The sequence below is a fragment of the Phyllobates terribilis genome, unplaced genomic scaffold (genome assembly GCF_046119375.1).
Source record: "Phyllobates terribilis strain yellow unplaced genomic scaffold, ASM4611937v1 Scaffold_1__5_contigs__length_1240528914, whole genome shotgun sequence".
Taxonomy (NCBI): Eukaryota; Metazoa; Chordata; class Amphibia; order Anura; family Dendrobatidae; genus Phyllobates; species Phyllobates terribilis.
The window spans coordinates 534,746,398-534,766,135 of NW_027362761.1; the positions used below are offsets into that span (position 1 = coordinate 534,746,398).

Below are 19,738 nucleotides of genomic sequence, written 5' to 3' on the forward strand. Positions count from 1 at the left end.
GCGGCCGAAAGCCTCCTCCTGCGCAGGCACGCTCAAGGGTGGCCACTTGCAGCGTCCCCATCTCGCGGCCGGAGCTGGAGTTGTGAGTGGCCCGCCGGTGCACAGCTGTCTGCCGTTCGGTCGGTCGACCCGAAGCAGCTGCTGGGCCTGCCCTTGAGCCTCCTCCACCGTGCGTCCTCCTGGCCGCAGCTGAGTGAGTCACGACAGGGTGCCAGCAGAGGGTGGCAGCTGCAGAGCTCTAGCTGCCTGCCTGTTCCCGGCCGCAGCGACGTAGTGCTTGGGAGCAGCCGCCCCTATATGCAAATGATCAGGCTGCTGCTGCTGTGCATCTTGGACGGTTTTCCGCTTGAGCTCGGCCTGCCCTCTGGGGGACAGACGGGGCGTCAGCTGCGCCTTGAGCGCCCGGCGTCACCCACTCGGGGAGCGTCCGTGCAGGCGCCGCCGGGCCACACCACCCCTTACTTTTGGTGCACGAGACTCCGCGATGCTGGGGGGCTGCGCCAGAGGGGCGCTCGTCGGCCCGGCGGGCTCCAACTCATACTTACCTGGCAGGGGAGATACCATGATCACTAAGGTGGTTCTCCCAGGGTGAGGCTCATCCATTGCACTCCGGGTGTGCTGACCCCTGCGATTTCCCCAAATGCGGGAAACTCGACTGCATAATTTGTGGTAGTGGGGGACTGCGTTCGCGCTTTCCCCTGATTTCCTCCGGTCAATGACAGAACAGTGCTTTGGGAATGATGAGAAGCTCGGAGAGGTGGACGTGGCCTTTGGCTCCCCCTTGTGGGCCTACGCCGCCACCTTCTCCCTGCCCTGGCTAAGAAGGGACGAGTTGCTTGCTTCTTTGTTGGCTTGGGGCCTTTTGCCTTTGCTTTGTGCTTTGTTTGTTGGACTTGGCGCCCCCTGCCTGCTGCTGGGGATTGATCTGCTCGTTTGCATCTCATTCACTTGGTGACGACATGGCTCCCTCTGCTCTTCTGCAGGTGTCGGGACTAGCGCCCCAACATGCTGGATTTGCAGCGAACCAAAGGCATGCTTTGGAGCACACGAGGCAACGCCGTGTTCCAGGGAGAGCGCGAGCGGCCGAAAGCCTCCTCCTGCGCAGGCACGCTCAAGGGTGGCCACTTGCAGCGTCCCCATCTCGCGGCCGGAGCTGGAGTTGTGAGTGGCCCGCCGGTGCACAGCTGTCTGCCGTTCGGTCGGTCGACCCGAAGCAGCTGCTGGGCCTGCCCTTGAGCCTCCTCCACCGTGCGTCCTCCTGGCCGCAGCTGAGTGAGTCACGACAGGGTGCCAGCAGAGGGTGGCAGCTGCAGAGCTCTAGCTGCCTGCCTGTTCCCGGCCGCAGCGACGTAGTGCTTGGGAGCAGCCGCCCCTATATGCAAATGATCAGGCTGCTGCTGCTGTGCATCTTGGACGGTTTTCCGCTTGAGCTCGGCCTGCCCTCTGGGGGACAGACGGGGCGTCAGCTGCGCCTTGAGCGCCCGGCGTCACCCACTCGGGGAGCGTCCGTGCAGGCGCCGCCGGGCCACACCACCCCTTACTTTTGGTGCACGAGACTCCGCGATGCTGGGGGGCTGCGCCAGAGGGGCGCTCGTCGGCCCGGCGGGCTCCAACTCATACTTACCTGGCAGGGGAGATACCATGATCACTAAGGTGGTTCTCCCAGGGTGAGGCTCATCCATTGCACTCCGGGTGTGCTGACCCCTGCGATTTCCCCAAATGCGGGAAACTCGACTGCATAATTTGTGGTAGTGGGGGACTGCGTTCGCGCTTTCCCCTGATTTCCTCCGGTCAATGACAGAACAGTGCTTTAGGAATGATGAGAAGCTCGGAGAGGTGGACGTGGCCTTTAGCTCCCCCTTGTGGGCCTACGCCGCCACCTTCTCCCTGCCCTGGCTAAGAAGGGACGAGTTGCTTGCTTTTTTGTTGGCTTGGGGCCTTTTGCCTTTGCTTTGTGCTTTGTTTGTTGGACTTGGCGCCCCCTGCCTGCTGCTGGGGATTGATCTGCTCGTTTGCATCTCATTCACTTGGTGACGACATGGCTCCCTCTGCTCTTCTGCAGGTGTCGGGACTAGCGCCCCAACATGCTGGATTTGCAGCGAACCAAAGGCATGCTTTGGAGCACACGAGGCAACGCCGTGTTCCAGGGAGAGCGCGAGCGGCCGAAAGCCTCCTCCTGCGCAGGCACGCTCAAGGGTGGCCACTTGCAGCGTCCCCATCTCGCGGCCGGAGCTGGAGTTGTGAGTGGCCCGCCGGTGCACAGCTGTCTGCCGTTCGGTCGGTCGACCCGAAGCAGCTGCTGGGCCTGCCCTTGAGCCTCCTCCACCGTGCGTCCTCCTGGCCGCAGCTGAGTGAGTCACGACAGGGTGCCAGCAGAGGGTGGCAGCTGCAGAGCTCTAGCTGCCTGCCTGTTCCCGGCCGCAGCGACGTAGTGCTTGGGAGCAGCCGCCCCTATATGCAAATGATCAGGCTGCTGCTGCTGTGCATCTTGGACGGTTTTCCGCTTGAGCTCGGCCTGCCCTCTGGGGGACAGACGGGGCGTCAGCTGCGCCTTGAGCGCCCGGCGTCACCCACTCGGGGAGCGTCCGTGCAGGCGCCGCCGGGCCACACCACCCCTTACTTTTGGTGCACGAGACTCCGCGATGCTGGGGGGCTGCGCCAGAGGGGCGCTCGTCGGCCCGGCGGGCTCCAACTCATACTTACCTGGCAGGGGAGATACCATGATCACTAAGGTGGTTCTCCCAGGGTGAGGCTCATCCATTGCACTCCGGGTGTGCTGACCCCTGCGATTTCCCCAAATGCGGGAAACTCGACTGCATAATTTGTGGTAGTGGGGGACTGCGTTCGCGCTTTCCCCTGATTTCCTCCGGTCAATGACAGAACAGTGCTTTGGGAATGATGAGAAGCTCGGAGAGGTGGACGTGGCCTTTGGCTCCCCCTTGTGGGCCTACGCCGCCACCTTCTCCCTGCCCTGGCTAAGAAGGGACGAGTTGCTTGCTTCTTTGTTGGCTTGGGGCCTTTTGCCTTTGCTTTGTGCTTTGTTTGTTGGACTTGGCGCCCCCTGCCTGCTGCTGGGGATTGATCTGCTCGTTTGCATCTCATTCACTTGGTGACGACATGGCTCCCTCTGCTCTTCTGCAGGTGTCGGGACTAGCGCCCCAACATGCTGGATTTGCAGCGAACCAAAGGCATGCTTTGGAGCACACGAGGCAACGCCGTGTTCCAGGGAGAGCGCGAGCGGCCGAAAGCCTCCTCCTGCGCAGGCACGCTCAAGGGTGGCCACTTGCAGCGTCCCCATCTCGCGGCCGGAGCTGGAGTTGTGAGTGGCCCGCCGGTGCACAGCTGTCTGCCGTTCGGTCGGTCGACCCGAAGCAGCTGCTGGGCCTGCCCTTGAGCCTCCTCCACCGTGCGTCCTCCTGGCCGCAGCTGAGTGAGTCACGACAGGGTGCCAGCAGAGGGTGGCAGCTGCAGAGCTCTAGCTGCCTGCCTGTTCCCGGCCGCAGCGACGTAGTGCTTGGGAGCAGCCGCCCCTATATGCAAATGATCAGGCTGCTGCTGCTGTGCATCTTGGACGGTTTTCCGCTTGAGCTCGGCCTGCCCTCTGGGGGACAGACGGGGCGTCAGCTGCGCCTTGAGCGCCCGGCGTCACCCACTCGGGGAGCGTCCGTGCAGGCGCCGCCGGGCCACACCACCCCTTACTTTTGGTGCACGAGACTCCGCGATGCTGGGGGGCTGCGCCAGAGGGGCGCTCGTCGGCCCGGCGGGCTCCAACTCATACTTACCTGGCAGGGGAGATACCATGATCACTAAGGTGGTTCTCCCAGGGTGAGGCTCATCCATTGCACTCCGGGTGTGCTGACCCCTGCGATTTCCCCAAATGCGGGAAACTCGACTGCATAATTTGTGGTAGTGGGGGACTGCGTTCGCGCTTTCCCCTGATTTCCTCCGGTCAATGACAGAACAGTGCTTTAGGAATGATGAGAAGCTCGGAGAGGTGGACGTGGCCTTTAGCTCCCCCTTGTGGGCCTACGCCGCCACCTTCTCCCTGCCCTGGCTAAGAAGGGACGAGTTGCTTGCTTTTTTGTTGGCTTGGGGCCTTTTGCCTTTGCTTTGTGCTTTGTTTGTTGGACTTGGCGCCCCCTGCGTGCTGCTGGGGATTGATCTGCTCGTTTGCATCTCATTCACTTGGTGACGACATGGCTCCCTCTGCTCTTCTGCAGGTGTCGGGACTAGCGCCCCAACATGCTGGATTTGCAGCGAACCAAAGGCATGCTTTGGAGCACACGAGGCAACGCCGTGTTCCAGGGAGAGCGCGAGCGGCCGAAAGCCTCCTCCTGCGCAGGCACGCTCAAGGGTGGCCACTTGCAGCGTCCCCATCTCGCGGCCGGAGCTGGAGTTGTGAGTGGCCCGCCGGTGCACAGCTGTCTGCCGTTCGGTCGGTCGACCCGAAGCAGCTGCTGGGCCTGCCCTTGAGCCTCCTCCACCGTGCGTCCTCCTGGCCGCAGCTGAGTGAGTCACGACAGGGTGCCAGCAGAGGGTGGCAGCTGCAGAGCTCTAGCTGCCTGCCTGTTCCCGGCCGCAGCGACGTAGTGCTTGGGAGCAGCCGCCCCTATATGCAAATGATCAGGCTGCTGCTGCTGTGCATCTTGGACGGTTTTCCGCTTGAGCTCGGCCTGCCCTCTGGGGGACAGACGGGGCGTCAGCTGCGCCTTGAGAGCCCGGCGTCACCCACTCGGGGAGCGTCCGTGCAGGCGCCGCCGGGCCACACCACCCCTTACTTTTGGTGCACGAGACTCCGCGATGCTGGGGGGCTGCGCCAGAGGGGCGCTCGTCGGCCCGGCGGGCTCCAACTCATACTTACCTGGCAGGGGAGATACCATGATCACTAAGGTGGTTCTCCCAGGGTGAGGCTCATCCATTGCACTCCGGGTGTGCTGACCCCTGCGATTTCCCCAAATGCGGGAAACTCGACTGCATAATTTGTGGTAGTGGGGGACTGTGTTCGCGCTTTCCCCTGATTTCCTCCGGTCAATGACAGAACAGTGCTTTAGGAATGATGAGAAGCTCGGAGAGGTGGACGTGGCCTTTAGCTCCCCCTTGTGGGCCTACGCCGCCACCTTCTCCCTGCCCTGGCTAAGAAGGGACGAGTTGCTTGCTTTTTTGTTGGCTTGGGGCCTTTTGCCTTTGCTTTGTGCTTTGTTTGTTGGACTTGGCGCCCCCTGCCTGCTGCTGGGGATTGATCTGCTCGTTTGCATCTCATTCACTTGGTGACGACATGGCTCCCTCTGCTCTTCTGCAGGTGTCGGGACTAGCGCCCCAACATGCTGGATTTGCAGCGAACCAAAGGCATGCTTTGGAGCACACGAGGCAACGCCGTGTTCCAGGGAGAGCGCGAGCGGCCGAAAGCCTCCTCCTGCGCAGGCACGCTCAAGGGTGGCCACTTGCAGCGTCCCCATCTCGCGGCCGGAGCTGGAGTTGTGAGTGGCCCGCCGGTGCACAGCTGTCTGCCATTCGGTCGGTCGACCCGAAGCAGCTGCTGGGCCTGCCCTTGAGCCTCCTCCACCGTGCGTCCTCCTGGCCGCAGCTGAGTGAGTCACGACAGGGTGCCAGCAGAGGGTGGCAGCTGCAGAGCTCTAGCTGCCTGCCTGTTCCCGGCCGCAGCGACGTAGTGCTTGGGAGCAGCCGCCCCTATATGCAAATGATCAGGCTGCTGCTGCTGTGCATCTTGGACGGTTTTCCGCTTGAGCTCGGCCTGCCCTCTGGGGGACGGACGGGGCGTCAGCTGCGCCTTGAGCGCCCGGCGTCACCCACTCGGGGAGCGTCCGTGCAGGCGCCGCCGGGCCACACCACCCCTTACTTTTGGTGCACGAGACTCCGCGATGCTGGGGGGCTGCGCCAGAGGGGCGCTCGTCGGCCCGGCGGGCTCCAACTCATACTTACCTGGCAGGGGAGATACCATGATCACTAAGGTGGTTCTCCCAGGGTGAGGCTCATCCATTGCACTCCGGGTGTGCTGACCCCTGCGATTTCCCCAAATGCGGGAAACTCGACTGCATAATTTGTGGTAGTGGGCGACTGCGTTCGCGCTTTCCCCTGATTTCCTCCGGTCAATGACAGAACAGTGCTTTGGGAATGATGAGAAGCACGGAGAGGTGGACGTGGCCTTTGGCTCCCCCTTGTGGGCCTACGCCGCCACCTTCTCCCTGCCCTGGCTAAGAAGGGATGAGTTGCTTGCTTCTTTGTTGGCTTGGGGCCTTTTGCCTTTGCTTTGTGCTTTGTTTGTTGGACTTGGCGCCCCCTGCCTGCTGCTGGGGATTGATCTGCTCGTTTGCATCTCATTCACTTGGTGACGACATGGCTCCCTCTGCTCTTCTGCAGGTGTCGGGACTAGCGCCCCAACATGCTGGATTTGCAGCGAACCAAAGGCATGCTTTGGAGCACACGAGGCAACGCCGTGTTCCAGGGAGAGCGCGAGCGGCCGAAAGCCTCCTCCTGCGCAGGCACGCTCAAGGGTGGCCACTTGCAGCGTCCCCATCTCGCGGCCGGAGCTGGAGTTGTGAGTGGCCCGCCGGTGCACAGCTGTCTGCCGTTCGGTCGGTCGACCCGAAGCAGCTGCTGGGCCTGCCCTTGAGCCTCCTCCACCGTGCGTCCTCCTGGCCGCAGCTGAGTGAGTCACGACAGGGTGCCAGCAGAGGGTGGCAGCTGCAGAGCTCTAGCTGCCTGCCTGTTCCCGGCCGCAGCGACGTAGTGCTTGGGAGCAGCCGCCCCTATATGCAAATGATCAGGCTGCTGCTGCTGTGCATCTTGGACGGTTTTCCGCTTGAGCTCGGCCTGCCCTCTGGGGGACGGACGGGGCGTCAGCTGCGCCTTGAGCGCCCGGCGTCACCCACTCGGGGAGCGTCCGTGCAGGCGCCGCCGGGCCACACCACCCCTTACTTTTGGTGCACGAGACTCTGCGATGCTGGGGGGCTGCGCCAGAGGGGCGCTCGTCGGCCCGGCGGGCTCCAACTCATACTTACCTGGCAGGGGAGATACCATGATCACTAAGGTGGTTCTCCCAGGGTGAGGCTCATCCATTGCACTCTGGGTGTGCTGACCCCTGCGATTTCCCCAAATGCGGGAAACTCGACTGCATAATTTGTGGTAGTGGGGGACTGCGTTCGCGCTTTCCCCTGATTTTCTCCGGTCAATGACAGAACAGTGCTTTGGGAATGATGAGAAGCTCGGAGAGGTGGACGTGGCCTTTGGCTCCCCCTTGTGGGCCTACGCCGCCACCTTCTCCCTGCCCTGGCTAAGAAGGGACGAGTTGCTTGCTTCTTTGTTGGCTTGGGGCCTTTTGCCTTTGCTTTGTGCTTTGTTTGTTGGACTTGGCGCCCCCTGCCTGCTGCTGGGGATTGATCTGCTCGTTTGCATCTCATTCACTTGGTGACGACATGGCTCCCTCTGCTCTTCTGCAGGTGTCGGGACTAGCGCCCCAACATGCTGGATTTGCAGCGAACCAAAGGCATGCTTTGGAGCACACGAGGCAACGCCGTGTTCCAGGGAGAGCGCGAGCGGCCGAAAGCCTCCTCCTGCGCAGGCACGCTCAAGGGTGGCCACTTGCAGCGTCCCCATCTCGCGGCCGGAGCTGGAGTTGTGAGTGGCCCGCCGGTGCACAGCTGTCTGCCGTTCGGTCGGTCGACCCGAAGCAGCTGCTGGGCCTGCCCTTGAGCCTCCTCCACCGTGCGTCCTCCTGGCCGCAGCTGAGTGAGTCACGACAGGGTGCCAGCAGAGGGTGGCAGCTGCAGAGCTCTAGCTGCCTGCCTGTTCCCGGCCGCAGCGACGTAGTGCTTGGGAGCAGCCGCCCCTATATGCAAATGATCAGGCTGCTGCTGCTGTGCATCTTGGACGGTTTTCCGCTTGAGCTCGGCCTGCCCTCTGGGGGACAGACGGGGCGTCAGCTGCGCCTTGAGCGCCCGGCGTCACCCACTCGGGGAGCGTCCGTGCAGGCGCCGCCGGGCCACACCACCCCTTACTTTTGGTGCACGAGACTCCGCGATGCTGGGGGGCTGCGCCAGAGGGGCGCTCGTCGGCCCGGCGGGCTCCAACTCATACTTACCTGGCAGGGGAGATACCATGATCACTAAGGTGGTTCTCCCAGGGTGAGGCTCATCCATTGCACTCCGGGTGTGCTGACCCCTGCGATTTCCCCAAATGCGGGAAACTCGACTGCATAATTTGTGGTAGTGGGGGACTGCGTTCGCGCTTTCCCCTGATTTTCTCCGGTCAATGTCAGAACAGTGCTTTGGGAATGATGAGAAGCTCGGAGAGGTGGACGTGGCCTTTGGCTCCCCCTTGTGGGCCTACGCCGCCACCTTCTCCCTGCCCTGGCTAAGAAGGGACGAGTTGCTTGCTTCTTTGTTGGCTTGGGGCCTTTTGCCTTTGCTTTGTGCTTTGTTTGTTGGACTTGGCGCCCCCTGCCTGCTGCTGGGGATTGATCTGCTCGTTTGCATCTCATTCACTTGGTGACGACATGGCTCCCTCTGCTCTTCTGCAGGTGTCGGGACTAGCGCCCCAACATGCTGGATTTGCAGCGAACCAAAGGCATGCTTTGGAGCACACGAGGCAACGCCGTGTTCCAGGGAGAGCGCGAGCGGCCGAAAGCCTCCTCCTGCGCAGGCACGCTCAAGGGTGGCCACTTGCAGCGTCCCCATCTCGCGGCCGGAGCTGGAGTTGTGAGTGGCCCGCCGGTGCACAGCTGTCTGCCGTTCGGTCGGTCGACCCGAAGCAGCTGCTGGGCCTGCCCTTGAGCCTCCTCCACCGTGCGTCCTCCTGGCCGCAGCTGAGTGAGTCACGACAGGGTGCCAGCAGAGGGTGGCAGCTGCAGAGCTCTAGCTGCCTGCCTGTTCCCGGCCGCAGCGACGTAGTGCTTGGGAGCAGCCGCCCCTATATGCAAATGATCAGGCTGCTGCTGCTGTGCATCTTGGACGGTTTTCCGCTTGAGCTCGGCCTGCCCTCTGGGGGACGGACGGGGCGTCAGCTGCGCCTTGAGCGCCCGGCGTCACCCACTCGTGGAGCGTCCGTGCAGGCGCCGCCGGGCCACACCACCCCTTACTTTTGGTGCACGAGACTCCGCGATGCTGGGGGGCTGCGCCAGAGGGGCGCTCGTCGGCCCGGCGGGCTCCAACTCATACTTACCTAGCAGGGGAGATACCATGATCACTAAGGTGGTTCTCCCAGGGTGAGGCTCATCCATTGCACTCCGGGTGTGCTGACCCCTGCGATTTCCCCAAATGCGGGAAACTCGACTGCATAATTTGTGGTAGTGGGCGACTGCGTTCGCGATTTCCTCTGGTCAATGACAGAACAGTGCTTTGGGAATGATGAGAAGCTCGGAGAAGTGGATGTGGCCTTTGGCTCCCCCTTGTGGGCCTACGCCGCCACCTTCTCCCTGCCCTGGCTAAGAAGGGATGAGTTGCTTGCTTTTTTGTTGGCTTGGGGCCTTTTGCCTTTGCTTTGTGCTTTGTTTGTTGGACTTGGCGCCCCCTGCCTGCTGCTGGGGATTGATCTGCTCGTTTGCATCTCATTCACTTGGTGACGACATGGCTCCCTCTGCTCTTCTGCAGGTGTCGGGACTAGCGCCCCAACATGCTGGATTTGCAGCGAACCAAAGGCATGCTTTGGAGCACACGAGGCAACGCCGTGTTCCAGGGAGAGCGCGAGCGGCCGAAAGCCTCCTCCTGCGCAGGCACGCTCAAGGGTGGCCACTTGCAGCGTCCCCATCTCGCGGCCGGAGCTGGAGTTGTGAGTGGCCCGCCGGTGCACAGCTGTCTGCCGTTCGGTCGGTCGACCCGAAGCAGCTGCTGGGCCTGCCCTTGAGCCTCCTCCACCGTGCGTCCTCCTGGCCGCAGCTGAGTGAGTCACGACAGGGTGCCAGCAGAGGGTGGCAGCTGCAGAGCTCTAGCTGCCTGCCTGTTCCCGGCCGCAGCGACGTAGTGCTTGGGAGCAGCCGCCCCTATATGCAAATGATCAGGCTGCTGCTGCTGTGCATCTTGGACGGTTTTCTGCTTGAGCTCGGCCTGCCCTCTGGGGGACGGACGGGGCGTCAGCTGCGCCTTGAGCGCCCGGCGTCACCCACTCGGGGAGCGTCCGTGCAGGCGCCGCCGGGCCACACCACCCCTTACTTTTGGTGCACGAGACTCCGCGATGCTGGGGGGCTGCGCCAGAGGGGCACTCGTCGGCCCGGCGGGCTCCAACTCATACTTACCTGGCAGGGGAGATACCATGATCACTAAGGTGGTTCTCCCAGGGTGAGGCTCATCCATTGCACTCCGGGTGTGCTGACCCCTGCGATTTCCCCAAATGCGGGAAACTCGACTGCATAATTTGTGGTAGTGGGGGACTGCGTTCACGCTTTCCCCTGATTTCCTCCGGTCAATGACAGAACAGTGCTTTGGGAATGATGAGAAGCTCGGAGAGGTGGACGTGGCCTTTGGCTCCCCCTTGTGGGCCTACGCTGCCACCTTCTCCCTGCCCTGGCTAAGAAGGGACGAGTTGCTTGCTTCTTTGTTGGCTTGGGGCCTTTTGCCTTTGCTTTGTGCTTTGTTTGTTGGACTTGGCGCCCCCTGCCTGCTGCTGGGGATTGATCTGCTCGTTTGCATCTCATTCACTTGGTGACGACATGGCTCCCTCTGCTCTTCTGCAGGTGTCGGGACTAGCGCCCCAACATGCTGGATTTGCAGCGAACCAAAGGCATGCTTTGGAGCACACGAGGCAACGCCGTGTTCCAGGGAGAGCGCGAGCGGCCGAAAGCCTCCTCCTGCGCAGGCACGCTCAAGGGTGGCCACTTGCAGCGTCCCCATCTCGCGGCCGGAGCTGGAGTTGTGAGTGGCCCGCCGGTGCACAGCTGTCTGCCGTTCGGTCGGTCGACCCGAAGCAGCTGCTGGGCCTGCCCTTGAGCCTCCTCCACCGTGCGTCCTCCTGGCCGCAGCTGAGTGAGTCACGACAGGGTGCCAGCAGAGGGTGGCAGCTGCAGAGCTCTAGCTGCCTGCCTGTTCCCGGCCGCAGCGACGTAGTGCTTGGGAGCAGCCGCCCCTATATGCAAATGATCAGGCTGCTGCTGCTGTGCATCTTGGACGGTTTTCCGCTTGAGCTCGGCCTGCCCTCTGGGGGACAGACGGGGCGTCAGCTGCGCCTTGAGCGCCCGGCGTCACCCACTCGGGGAGCGTCCGTGCAGGCGCCGCCGGGCCACACCACCCCTTACTTTTGGTGCACGAGACTCCGCGATGCTGGGGGGCTGCGCCAGAGGGGCGCTCGTCGGCCCGGCGGGCTCCAACTCATACTTACCTGGCAGGGGAGATACCATGATCACTAAGGTGGTTCTCCCAGGGTGAGGCTCATCCATTGCACTCCGGGTGTGCTGACCCCTGCGATTTCCCCAAATGCGGGAAACTCGACTGCATAATTTGTGGTAGTGGGGGACTGTGTTCGCGCTTTCCCCTGATTTCCTCCGGTCAATGACAGAACAGTGCTTTAGGAATGATGAGAAGCTCGGAGAGGTGGACGTGGCCTTTGGCTCCCCCTTGTGGGCCTACGCCGCCACCTTCTCCCTGCCCTGGCTAAGAAGGGACGAGTTGCTTGCTTTTTTGTTGGCTTGGGGCCTTTTGCCTTTGCTTTGTGCTTTGTTTGTTGGACTTGGCGCCCCCTGCCTGCTGCTGGGGATTGATCTGCTCGTTTGCATCTCATTCACTTGGTGACGACATGGCTCCCTCTGCTCTTCTGCAGGTGTCGGGACTAGCGCCCCAACATGCTGGATTTGCAGCGAACCAAAGGCATGCTTTGGAGCACACGAGGCAACGCCGTGTTCCAGGGAGAGCGCGAGCGGCCGAAAGCCTCCTCCTGCGCAGGCACGCTCAAGGGTGGCCACTTGCAGCGTCCCCATCTCGCGGCCGGAGCTGGAGTTGTGAGTGGCCCGCCGGTGCACAGCTGTCTGCCGTTCGGTCGGTCGACCCGAAGCAGCTGCTGGGCCTGCCCTTGAGCCTCCTCCACCGTGCGTCCTCCTGGCCGCAGCTGAGTGAGTCACGACAGGGTGCCAGCAGAGGGTGGCAGCTGCAGAGCTCTAGCTGCCTGCCTGTTCCCGGCCGCAGCGACGTAGTGCTTGGGAGCAGCCGCCCCTATATGCAAATGATCAGGCTGCTGCTGCTGTGCATCTTGGACGGTTTTCCGCTTGAGCTCGGCCTGCCCTCTGGGGGACGGACGGGGCGTCAGCTGCGCCTTGAGCGCCCGGCGTCACCCACTCGGGGAGCGTCCGTGCAGGCGCCGCCGGGCCACACCACCCCTTACTTTTGGTGCACGAGACTCCGCGATGCTGGGGGGCTGCGCCAGAGGGGCGCTCGTCGGCCCGGCGGGCTCCAACTCATACTTACCTGGCAGGGGAGATACCATGATCACTAAGGTGGTTCTCCCAGGGTGAGGCTCATCCATTGCACTCCGGGTGTGCTGACCCCTGCGATTTCCCCAAATGCGGGAAACTCGACTGCATAATTTGTGGTAGTGGGGGACTGCATTCGCGCTTTCCCCTGATTTCCTCCGGTCAATGACAGAACAGTGCTTTGGGAATGATGAGAAGCTCGGAGAGGTGGACGTGGCCTTTGGCTCCCCCTTGTGGGCCTACGCCGCCACCTTCTCCCTGCCCTGGCTAAGAAGGGACGAGTTGCTTGCTTCTTTGTTGGCTTGGGGCCTTTTGCCTTTGCTTTGTGCTTTGTTTGTTGGACTTGGCGCCCCCTGCCTGCTGCTGGGGATTGATCTGCTCGTTTGCATCTCATTCACTTGGTGACGACATGGCTCCCTCTGCTCTTCTGCAGGTGTCGGGACTAGCGCCCCAACATGCTGGATTTGCAGCGAACCAAAGGCATGCTTTGGAGCACACGAGGCAACGCCGTGTTCCAGGGAGAGCGCGAGCGGCCGAAAGCCTCCTCCTGCGCAGGCACGCTCAAGGGTGGCCACTTGCAGCGTCCCCATCTCGCGGCCGGAGCTGGAGTTGTGAGTGGCCCGCCGGTGCACAGCTGTCTGCCGTTCGGTCGGTCGACCCGAAGCAGCTGCTGGGCCTGCCCTTGAGCCTCCTCCACCGTGCGTCCTCCTGGCCGCAGCTGAGTGAGTCACGACAGGGTGCCAGCAGAGGGTGGCAGCTGCAGAGCTCTAGCTGCCTGCCTGTTCCCGGCCGCAGCGACGTAGTGCTTGGGAGCAGCCGCCCCTATATGCAAATGATCAGGCTGCTGCTGCTGTGCATCTTGGACGGTTTTCCGCTTGAGCTCGGCCTGCCCTCTGGGGGACAGACGGGGCGTCAGCTGCGCCTTGAGCGCCCGGCGTCACCCACTCGGGGAGCGTCCGTGCAGGCGCCGCCGGGCCACACCACCCCTTACTTTTGGTGCACGAGACTCCGCGATGCTGGGGGGCTGCGCCAGAGGGGCGCTCGTCGGCCCGGCGGGCTCCAACTCATACTTACCTGGCAGGGGAGATACCATGATCACTAAGGTGGTTCTCCCAGGGTGAGGCTCATCCATTGCACTCCGGGTGTGCTGACCCCTGCGATTTCCCCAAATGCGGGAAACTCGACTGCATAATTTGTGGTAGTGGGGGACTGCATTCGCGCTTTCCCCTGATTTCCTCCGGTCAATGACAGAACAGTGCTTTGGGAATGATGAGAAGCTCGGAGAGGTGGACGTGGCCTTTGGCTCCCCCTTGTGGGCCTACGCCGCCACCTTCTCCCTGCCCTGGCTAAGAAGGGACGAGTTGCTTGCTTCTTTGTTGGCTTGGGGCCTTTTGCCTTTGCTTTGTGCTTTGTTTGTTGGACTTGGCGCCCCCTGCCTGCTGCTGGGGATTGATCTGCTCGTTTGCATCTCATTCACTTGGTGACGACATGGCTCCCTCTGCTCTTCTGCAGGTGTCGGGACTAGCGCCCCAACATGCTGGATTTGCAGCGAACCAAAGGCATGCTTTGGAGCACACGAGGCAACGCCGTGTTCCAGGGAGAGCGCGAGCGGCCGAAAGCCTCCTCCTGCGCAGGCACGCTCAAGGGTGGCCACTTGCAGCGTCCCCATCTCGCGGCCGGAGCTGGAGTTGTGAGTGGCCCGCCGGTGCACAGCTGTCTGCCGTTCGGTCGGTCGACCCGAAGCAGCTGCTGGGCCTGCCCTTGAGCCTCCTCCACCGTGCGTCCTCCTGGCCGCAGCTGAGTGAGTCACGACAGGGTGCCAGCAGAGGGTGGCAGCTGCAGAGCTCTAGCTGCCTGCCTGTTCCCGGCCGCAGCGACGTAGTGCTTGGGAGCAGCCGCCCCTATATGCAAATGATCAGGCTGCTGCTGCTGTGCATCTTGGACGGTTTTCCGCTTGAGCTCGGCCTGCCCTCTGGGGGACAGACGGGGCGTCAGCTGCGCCTTGAGCGCCCGGCGTCACCCACTCGGGGAGCGTCCGTGCAGGCGCCGCCGGGCCACACCACCCCTTACTTTTGGTGCACGAGACTCCGCGATGCTGGGGGGCTGCGCCAGAGGGGCGCTCGTCGGCCCGGCGGGCTCCAACTCATACTTACCTGGCAGGGGAGATACCATGATCACTAAGGTGGTTCTCCCAGGGTGAGGCTCATCCATTGCACTCCGGGTGTGCTGACCCCTGCGATTTCCCCAAATGCGGGAAACTCGACTGCATAATTTGTGGTAGTGGGCGACTGCGTTCGCGCTTTTCCCTGATTTCCTCCGGTCAATGACAGAACAGTGCTTTGGGAATGATGAGAAGCTCGGAGAGGTGGACGTGGCCTTTGGCTCCCCCTTGTGGGCCTACGCCGCCACCTTCTCCCTGCCCTGGCTAAGAAGGGACGAGTTGCTTGCTTCTTTGTTGGCTTGGGGCCTTTTGCCTTTGCTTTGTGCTTTGTTTGTTGGACTTGGCGCCCCCTGCCTGCTGCTGGGGATTGATCTGCTCGTTTGCATCTCATTCACTTGGTGACGACATGGCTCCCTCTGCTCTTCTGCAGGTGTCGGGACTAGCGCCCCAACATGCTGGATTTGCAGCGAACCAAAGGCATGCTTTGGAGCACACGAGGCAACGCCGTGTTCCAGGGAGAGCGCGAGCGGCCGAAAGCCTCCTCCTGCGCAGGCACGCTCAAGGGTGGCCACTTGCAGCGTCCCCATCTCGCGGCCGGAGCTGGAGTTGTGAGTGGCCCGCCGGTGCACAGCTGTCTGCCGTTCGGTCGGTCGACCCGAAGCAGCTGCTGGGCCTGCCCTTGAGCCTCCTCCACCGTGCGTCCTCCTGGCCGCAGCTGAGTGAGTCACGACAGGGTGCCAGCAGAGGGTGGCAGCTGCAGAGCTCTAGCTGCCTGCCTGTTCCCGGCCGCAGCGACGTAGTGCTTGGGAGCAGCCGCCCCTATATGCAAATGATCAGGCTGCTGCTGCTGTGCATCTTGGACGGTTTTCCGCTTGAGCTCGGCCTGCCCTCTGGGGGACGGACGGGGCGTCAGCTGCGCCTTGAGCGCCCGGCGTCACCCACTCGTGGAGCGTCCGTGCAGGCGCCGCCGGGCCACACCACCCCTTACTTTTGGTGCACGAGACTCCGCGATGCTGGGGGGCTGCGCCAGAGGGGCGCTCGTCGGCCCGGCGGGCTCCAACTCATACTTACCTGGCAGGGGAGATACCATGATCACTAAGGTGGTTCTCCCAGGGTGAGGCTCATCCATTGCACTCCGGGTGTGCTGACCCCTGCGATTTCCCCAAATGCAGGAAACTCGACTGCATAATTTGTGGTAGTGGGCGACTGCGTTCGCGCTTTCCCCTGATTTCCTCCGGTCAATGACAGAACAGTGCTTTGGGAATGATGAGAAGCTCGGAGAGGTGGACGTGGCCTTTGGCTCCCCCTTGTGGGCCTACGCCGCCACCTTCTCCCTGCCCTGGCTAAGAAGTAACGAGTTGCTTGCTTTTTTGTTGGCTTGGGGCCTTTTGCCTTTGCTTTGTGCTTTGTTTGTTGGACTTGGCGCCCCCTGCCTGCTGCTGGGGATTGATCTGCTCGTTTGCATCTCATTCACTTGGTGACGACATGGCTCCCTCTGCTCTTCTGCAGGTGTCGGGACTAGCGCCCCAACATGCTGGATTTGCAGCGAACCAAAGGCATGCTTTGGAGCACACGAGGCAACGCCGTGTTCCAGGGAGAGCGCGAGCGGCCGAAAGCCTCCTCCTGCGCAGGCACGCTCAAGGGTGGCCACTTGCAGCGTCCCCATCTCGCGGCCGGAGCTGGAGTTGTGAGTGGCCCGCCGCTGCACAGCTGTCTGCCGTTCGGTCGGTCGACCCGAAGCAGCTGCTGGGCCTGCCCTTGAGCCTCCTCCACCGTGCGTCCTCCTGGCCGCAGCTGAGTGAGTCACGACAGGGTGCCAGCAGAGGGTGGCAGCTGCAGAGCTCTAGCTGCCTGCCTGTTCCCGGCCGCAGCGACGTAGTGCTTGGGAGCAGCCGCCCCTATATGCAAATGATCAGGCTGCTGCTGCTGTGCATCTTGGACGGTTTTCCGCTTGAGCTCGGCCTGCCCTCTGGGGGACGGACGGGGCGTCAGCTGCGCCTTGAGCGCCCGGCGTCACCCACTCGGGGAGCGTCCGTGCAGGCGCCGCCGGGCCACACCACCCCTTACTTTTGGTGCACGAGACTCCGCGATGCTGGGGGGCTGCGCCAGAGGGGCGCTCGTCGGCCCGGCGGGCTCCAACTCATACTTACCTGGCAGGGGAGATACCATGATCACTAAGGTGGTTCTCCCAGGGTGAGGCTCATCCATTGCACTCCGGGTGTGCTGACCCCTGCGATTTCCCCAAATGCGGGAAACTCGACTGCATAATTTGTGGTAGTGGGGGACTGCGTTCGCGCTTTCCCCTGATTTCCTCCGGTCAATGACAGAACAGTGCTTTGGGAATGATGAGAAGCTCGGAGAGGTGGACGTGGCCTTTGGCTCCCCCTTGTGGGCCTACGCCGCCACCTTCTCCCTGCCCTGGCTAAGAAGGGACGAGTTGCTTGCTTTTTTGTTGGCTTGGGGCCTTTTGCCTTTGCTTTGTGCTTTGTTTGTTGGACTTGGCGCCCCCTGCCTGCTGCTGGGGATTGATCTGCTCGTTTGCATCTCATTCACTTGGTGACGACATGGCTCCCTCTGCTCTTCTGCAGGTGTCGGGACTAGCGCCCCAACATGCTGGATTTGCAGCGAACCAAAGGCATGCTTTGGAGCACACGAGGCAACGCCGTGTTCCAGGGAGAGCGCGAGCGGCCGAAAGCCTCCTCCTGCGCAGGCACGCTCAAGGGTGGCCACTTGCAGCGTCCCCATCTCGCGGCCGGAGCTGGAGTTGTGAGTGGCCCGCCGGTGCACAGCTGTCTGCCGTTCGGTCGGTCGACCCGAAGCAGCTGCTGGGCCTGCCCTTGAGCCTCCTCCACCGTGCGTCCTCCTGGCCGCAGCTGAGTGAGTCACGACAGGGTGCCAGCAGAGGGTGGCAGCTGCAGAGCTCTAGCTGCCTGCCTGTTCCCGGCCGCAGCGACGTAGTGCTTGGGAGCAGCCGCCCCTATATGCAAATGATCAGGCTGCTGCTGCTGTGCATCTTGGACGGTTTTCCGCTTGAGCTCGGCCTGCCCTCTGGGGGACGGACGGGGCGTCAGCTGCGCCTTGAGCGCCCGGCGTCACCCACTCGGGGAGCGTCCGTGCAGGCGCCGCCGGGCCACACCACCCCTTACTTTTGGTGCACGAGACTCCGCGATGCTGGGGGGCTGCGCCAGAGGGGCGCTCGTCGGCCCGGCGGGCTCCAACTCATACTTACCTGGCAGGGGAGATACCATGATCACTAAGGTGGTTCTCCCAGGGTGAGGCTCATCCATTGCACTCCGGGTGTGCTGACCCCTGCGATTTCCCCAAATGCGGGAAACTCAACTGCATAATTTGTGGTAGTGGGGGACTGCGTTCGCGCTTTCCCCTGATTTCCTCCGGTCAATGACAGAACAGTGCTTTCGGAATGATGAGAAGCTCGGAGAGGTGGACGTGGCCTTTGGCTCCCCCTTGTGGGCCTACGCCGCCACCTTCTCCCTGCCCTGGCTAAGAAGGGACGAGTTGCTTGCTTCTTTGTTGGCTTGGGGCCTTTTGCCTTTGCTTTGTGCTTTGTTTGTTGGACTTGGCGCCCCCTGCCTGCTGCTGGGGATTGATCTGCTCGTTTGCATCTCATTCACTTGGTGACGACATGGCTCCCTCTGCTCTTCTGCAGGTGTCGGGACTAGCGCCCCAACATGCTGGATTTGCAGCGAACCAAAGGCATGCTTTGGAGCACACGAGGCAACGCCGTGTTCCAGGGAGAGCGCGAGCGGCCGAAAGCCTCCTCCTGCGCAGGCACGCTCAAGGGTGGCCACTTGCAGCGTCCCCATCTCGCGGCCGGAGCTGGAGTTGTGAGTGGCCCGCCGGTGCACAGCTGTCTGCCGTTCGGTCGGTCGACCCGAAGCAGCTGCTGGGCCTGCCCTTGAGCCTCCTCCACCGTGCGTCCTCCTGGCCGCAGCTGAGTGAGTCACGACAGGGTGCCAGCAGAGGGTGGCAGCTGCAGAGCTCTAGCTGCCTGCCTGTTCCCGGCCGCAGCGACGTAGTGCTTGGGAGCAGCCGCCCCTATATGCAAATGATCAGGCTGCTGCTGCTGTGCATCTTGGACGGTTTTCCGCTTGAGCTCGGCCTGCCCTCTGGGGGACGGACGGGGCGTCAGCTGCGCCTTGAGCGCCCGGCGTCACCCACTCGGGGAGCGTCCGTGCAGGCGCCGCCGGGCCACACCACCCCTTACTTTTGGTGCACGAGACTCCGCGATGCTGGGGGGCTGCGCCAGAGGGGCGCTCGTCGGCCCGGCGGGCTCCAACTCATACTTACCTGGCAGGGGAGATACCATGATCACTAAGGTGGTTCTCCCAGGGTGAGGCTCATCCATTGCACTCCGGGTGTGCTGACCCCTGCGATTTCCCCAAATGCGGGAAACTCGACTGCATAATTTGTGGTAGTGGGGGACTGCGTTCGCGCTTTCCCCTGATTTCCTCTGGTCAATGACAGAACAGTGCTTTGGGAATGATGAGAAGCTCGGAGAGGTGGACGTGGCCTTTGGCTCCCCCTTGTGGGCCTACGCCGCCACCTTCTCCCTGCCCTGGCTAAGAAGGGACGAGTTGCTTGCTTCTTTGTTGGCTTGGGGCCTTTTGCCTTTGCTTTGTGCTTTGTTTGTTGGACTTGGCGCCCCCTGCCTGCTGCTGGGGATTGATCTGCTCGTTTGCATCTCATTCACTTGGTGACGACATGGCTCCCTCTGCTCTTCTGCAGGTGTCGGGACTAGCGCCCCAACATGCTGGATTTGCAGCGAACCAAAGGCATGCTTTGGAGCACACGAGGCAACGCCGTGTTCCAGGGAGAGCGCGAGCGGCCGAAAGCCTCCTCCTGCGCAGGCACGCTCAAGGGTGGCCACTTGCAGCGTCCCCATCTCGCGGCCGGAGCTGGAGTTGTGAGTGGCCCGCCGGTGCACAGCTGTCTGCCGTTCGGTCGGTCGACCCGAAGCAGCTGCTGGGCCTGCCCTTGAGCCTCCTCCACCGTGCGTCCTCCTGGCCGCAGCTGAGTGAGTCACGACAGGGTGCCAGCAGAGGGTGGCAGCTGCAGAGCTCTAGCTGCCTGCCTGTTCCCGGCCGCAGCGACGTAGTGCTTGGGAGCAGCCGCCCCTATATGCAAATGATCAGGCTGCTGCTGCTGTG

The 19,738-nt window shown here is 62.6% G+C and overlaps 18 non-coding genes across 18 annotated transcripts; all 18 read left to right on the top strand.

Moving 5' to 3' along the window:
- The first annotated feature begins 537 nt into the window (after positions 1-537).
- LOC141174080 (U1 spliceosomal RNA) lies at positions 538-701 on the top strand. Its single transcript, XR_012252770.1, has one exon. It is a non-coding gene; the product is annotated as a U1 spliceosomal RNA (small nuclear RNA).
- A 915-nt stretch (positions 702-1,616) lies between these two features.
- Positions 1,617-1,780, top strand: LOC141174085 (U1 spliceosomal RNA). Its single transcript, XR_012252771.1, has one exon. It is a non-coding gene; the product is annotated as a U1 spliceosomal RNA (small nuclear RNA).
- A 915-nt stretch (positions 1,781-2,695) lies between these two features.
- LOC141174090 (U1 spliceosomal RNA) lies at positions 2,696-2,859 on the top strand. Its single transcript, XR_012252774.1, has one exon. It is a non-coding gene; the product is annotated as a U1 spliceosomal RNA (small nuclear RNA).
- Positions 2,860-3,774: 915 nt separating this feature from the next.
- Positions 3,775-3,938, top strand: LOC141174095 (U1 spliceosomal RNA). The gene has a single exon (XR_012252778.1). It is a non-coding gene; the product is annotated as a U1 spliceosomal RNA (small nuclear RNA).
- A 915-nt stretch (positions 3,939-4,853) lies between these two features.
- Positions 4,854-5,017, top strand: LOC141174264 (U1 spliceosomal RNA). Its single transcript, XR_012252834.1, has one exon. It is a non-coding gene; the product is annotated as a U1 spliceosomal RNA (small nuclear RNA).
- Positions 5,018-5,932: 915 nt separating this feature from the next.
- On the top strand, positions 5,933-6,096 carry LOC141174468 (U1 spliceosomal RNA). The gene has a single exon (XR_012252888.1). It is a non-coding gene; the product is annotated as a U1 spliceosomal RNA (small nuclear RNA).
- A 915-nt stretch (positions 6,097-7,011) lies between these two features.
- Positions 7,012-7,175, top strand: LOC141174220 (U1 spliceosomal RNA). The gene has a single exon (XR_012252821.1). It is a non-coding gene; the product is annotated as a U1 spliceosomal RNA (small nuclear RNA).
- Positions 7,176-8,090: 915 nt separating this feature from the next.
- LOC141174099 (U1 spliceosomal RNA) lies at positions 8,091-8,254 on the top strand. Its single transcript, XR_012252779.1, has one exon. It is a non-coding gene; the product is annotated as a U1 spliceosomal RNA (small nuclear RNA).
- Positions 8,255-9,169: 915 nt separating this feature from the next.
- Positions 9,170-9,333, top strand: LOC141174575 (U1 spliceosomal RNA). Its single transcript, XR_012252914.1, has one exon. It is a non-coding gene; the product is annotated as a U1 spliceosomal RNA (small nuclear RNA).
- Positions 9,334-10,238: 905 nt separating this feature from the next.
- Positions 10,239-10,402, top strand: LOC141174258 (U1 spliceosomal RNA). The gene has a single exon (XR_012252833.1). It is a non-coding gene; the product is annotated as a U1 spliceosomal RNA (small nuclear RNA).
- Positions 10,403-11,317: 915 nt separating this feature from the next.
- Positions 11,318-11,481, top strand: LOC141174269 (U1 spliceosomal RNA). The gene has a single exon (XR_012252835.1). It is a non-coding gene; the product is annotated as a U1 spliceosomal RNA (small nuclear RNA).
- A 915-nt stretch (positions 11,482-12,396) lies between these two features.
- Positions 12,397-12,560, top strand: LOC141174378 (U1 spliceosomal RNA). Its single transcript, XR_012252867.1, has one exon. It is a non-coding gene; the product is annotated as a U1 spliceosomal RNA (small nuclear RNA).
- A 915-nt stretch (positions 12,561-13,475) lies between these two features.
- LOC141174384 (U1 spliceosomal RNA) lies at positions 13,476-13,639 on the top strand. The gene has a single exon (XR_012252869.1). It is a non-coding gene; the product is annotated as a U1 spliceosomal RNA (small nuclear RNA).
- Positions 13,640-14,554: 915 nt separating this feature from the next.
- LOC141174527 (U1 spliceosomal RNA) lies at positions 14,555-14,718 on the top strand. The gene has a single exon (XR_012252902.1). It is a non-coding gene; the product is annotated as a U1 spliceosomal RNA (small nuclear RNA).
- A 915-nt stretch (positions 14,719-15,633) lies between these two features.
- Positions 15,634-15,797, top strand: LOC141174558 (U1 spliceosomal RNA). Its single transcript, XR_012252909.1, has one exon. It is a non-coding gene; the product is annotated as a U1 spliceosomal RNA (small nuclear RNA).
- A 915-nt stretch (positions 15,798-16,712) lies between these two features.
- Positions 16,713-16,876, top strand: LOC141174104 (U1 spliceosomal RNA). Its single transcript, XR_012252780.1, has one exon. It is a non-coding gene; the product is annotated as a U1 spliceosomal RNA (small nuclear RNA).
- Positions 16,877-17,791: 915 nt separating this feature from the next.
- Positions 17,792-17,955, top strand: LOC141174350 (U1 spliceosomal RNA). The gene has a single exon (XR_012252854.1). It is a non-coding gene; the product is annotated as a U1 spliceosomal RNA (small nuclear RNA).
- A 915-nt stretch (positions 17,956-18,870) lies between these two features.
- On the top strand, positions 18,871-19,034 carry LOC141174110 (U1 spliceosomal RNA). Its single transcript, XR_012252781.1, has one exon. It is a non-coding gene; the product is annotated as a U1 spliceosomal RNA (small nuclear RNA).
- The last annotated feature ends 704 nt before the right edge of the window (positions 19,035-19,738 follow it).